Source organism: Nanorana parkeri, unplaced genomic scaffold, assembly GCF_000935625.1.
Source record: "Nanorana parkeri isolate BGI_ZX_2015 unplaced genomic scaffold, ASM93562v1 scaffold811, whole genome shotgun sequence".
In the NCBI taxonomy this organism is placed as follows: domain Eukaryota; kingdom Metazoa; phylum Chordata; class Amphibia; order Anura; family Dicroglossidae; genus Nanorana; species Nanorana parkeri.
Genome location: NW_017307079.1, coordinates 58,557 through 61,346, shown reverse-complemented (window position 1 = coordinate 61,346; position 2,790 = coordinate 58,557).

The window sequence follows — 2,790 nt, the reverse complement described above, 5'->3', positions numbered from 1 at the left end:
GTTACACAGGCAGGAAGGCTGGAAGAAAATAGAGTGCATCAAGGGCTATATGATCGAACTGGTAAATAGTCCTCAGCAAGACAAATAAAATCCCTGAAGGGAATCAAAGGCAATTTATCAGGAATGGCAAATAGGAATGGTAATTGGATTAATCTGCTTGAACAAACATCACTAACAGCTATTACTGAAGATACCTTTCTAGTAAGAAAGACACTATAGCCACATGAGATGAAGATTGCCTCATGACATTAACATCTATGGCAGCAACAGATGATGTCCACCCCCTACCGATGGCTCTTAGGGAAGCAGGATATTGATCACTCAGTATCACCTTGCCTAATCACTAATGTTCCCCAGGTATAAGCTAGCTCCTCCTGAAATCATTCAGCTCATTATCTCATCTCTGAAGCATAAATATGCAACACTCTGGAGACCTAAAACAAGCCAGAAGGACTTTGGTCACCTTTATTTTTGCCCCCAACAGCAAACTGGTGAGGTATAATTTGACCAAAGCTATAAGGTGGCCGCCATACACTCAGCTAAATTCTGACCCATGAAATTTTTTTTTTTTTCTTTTTCAAAATGCTAGCACTTGTATTGCCCAATCATGTATGGTCTTCAGTGTTTAGACACCTTTGCTGCCAGACCTAACATGGAAGGCAACATTTTGTTTCCTATAGTTTTCCATTACTAAGCTTAACAAATAGGACTTTGTCCACTGGAATTACTGTGAAGTTCAGGAGCCAGAATTGCAGCCAGCTGCCACTTTGACAAATTCCCTCTAACGGAAACTATGGCTGTGTCGTCAACTATATACATTGCAAGGATTTGGGCCAACTTTTTTTCCCTTACCTGCACCTTCTCTGTAGATATTGAGCCAATCCATTCCAGCGCACCTTGCCTTATACTATAAAACGAGTACTGTCTGGAAGGTTCACTCTATAAGGCTCACGAGGTCAGTCCTAGAACTGTAAAAATAAACATTACACTGCAAGCATCCCTGTAGTTATGCAATTTTTCAACCATAATTGATACTTCCAGTGCAGACGTTGCTGGGGATGCCCCATGCAATAGACTACCTCCAATTTGACTTCAAGCTTTGTACAGAGCCAATCTCTGTAGAAGAGGCAGAAGATTCTGAGAAATTATGTTTAGAATAAAATTGGTATAGCTGCAAGAAAGATAAAGCTTTAATGTTGTTTGCAGATACAGAAAAACATTGCTGTGCTGTTTGCAGAATGAAAGAAGTACGGTCATTTTAAAATAACGGTCATTCCCTTGACTGTAGCATGCCGCCTTTAGCGTTTGTCATCCCCTGTAATGTTACATAGTTTGCTATTATCCTACAACATTTAAAACAAGACATCCCCACATCCAAATCCTGCCGCCTTCACCTTCGTAACAAAATACACCACTTCCTCACCAACAAAAAACGCAAAATTACTCATCCACTCCCTTGTTATCTCTCGTCTTGACCATTGCAACTCCCTCCTCGTTGGCCTTCCACTACACAGGCAATCTCCCCTTCAGTCTATCATGAATGCAGCTGCTAGACTCATTCCCCTAACCAACCGCTCAGTGTCTGCAACCTCCCTCTGCCAATCCCTCCACTGGCTTCCAAAAGCCCAAAGGATAAAATTCAAAATATTAACAACCACTTACAAAGCCATCTATAACTCAGCCCCAGGTTACATCTCCAACCTGGTCTCAAAGTATCACCCCAACCGTCCCCTACGCTCCTTCCAAGACCCCCTGCTCTCTAGCTCCCTCGTCAACTCCTCCCATGCTCGCCTCCAGGCCTTCTCTAGAGCCTCCCCCATTCTCTGGCACTCTTTACCCCACCCTGTCTATCTCCCACTCTTACTGCCTTTAGGCGATCCCTTAAGACTCATCTCTTCAGGGAAGCTTATCCCACCTCAACCTAACCACTCAACCATCACTTTCTCAAACAATTCATCCCCACACAGCTATCTCCTGATGTATCAATTGCCCCTCCCTTCTAGATTGTAAGCCCTCATGGGCAGGGTACTCCTTACCTTCTTGTTTTGAAGTGTATTGTGATTGTAATGTCTTCCTTATATTGTAAAGCGCTGTGCAAACTGTTGGCGCTATATAAATCCTGTATAATTATAGTAATCAATAATTTCAACACAAAAGCTTAAATCATGAAAAATGTTTATTTCCGTAACATATACATATATTTATATTTAATGTTAAAAGATTTCCATCAATAGTGTTTTACTGAGCATTTGTTAAGTGATGACATTTCTAATGTGAAATGCAATGCAGGGGACTTCACCTATTTCACAAAGATATGGTTAGTGTTCTGCATTGTCAATCATGAATCTTAAACTATATACAAAAACTAAATCCATTTTCCCTGTTGTGATACAGGAACCAATTACATTTCTACATTTACATTCTTTGTATAAAATGGTGATGCCCTTCAGGCACCTCTTGCATGAAATATATGTATATTTATGTACAAAATAAAATCTCACAAGTAACAATAATTGACCTTTTAGGTAATAGCATACTCAGAAGACACAGAACTAATAAAAAAAAAAACCACACAAGATGCTTAAAAAAAGAAAAATCACTGAAAACATTTGGTCTCATGTGGCAGCCCTGAAGCTGCTTTTCCGCCAGTGCACAGTGATTTTTTAGAGACGTTTTGGAACAAAGTTCATATTAAAAATAATTTGCAGCAGATTAGAAGATCCATGCTTTGATAAAGACACATGGCTATGCAGCAGCACAGGTTTAAAAAAAAATAAAATCCCTTTATTT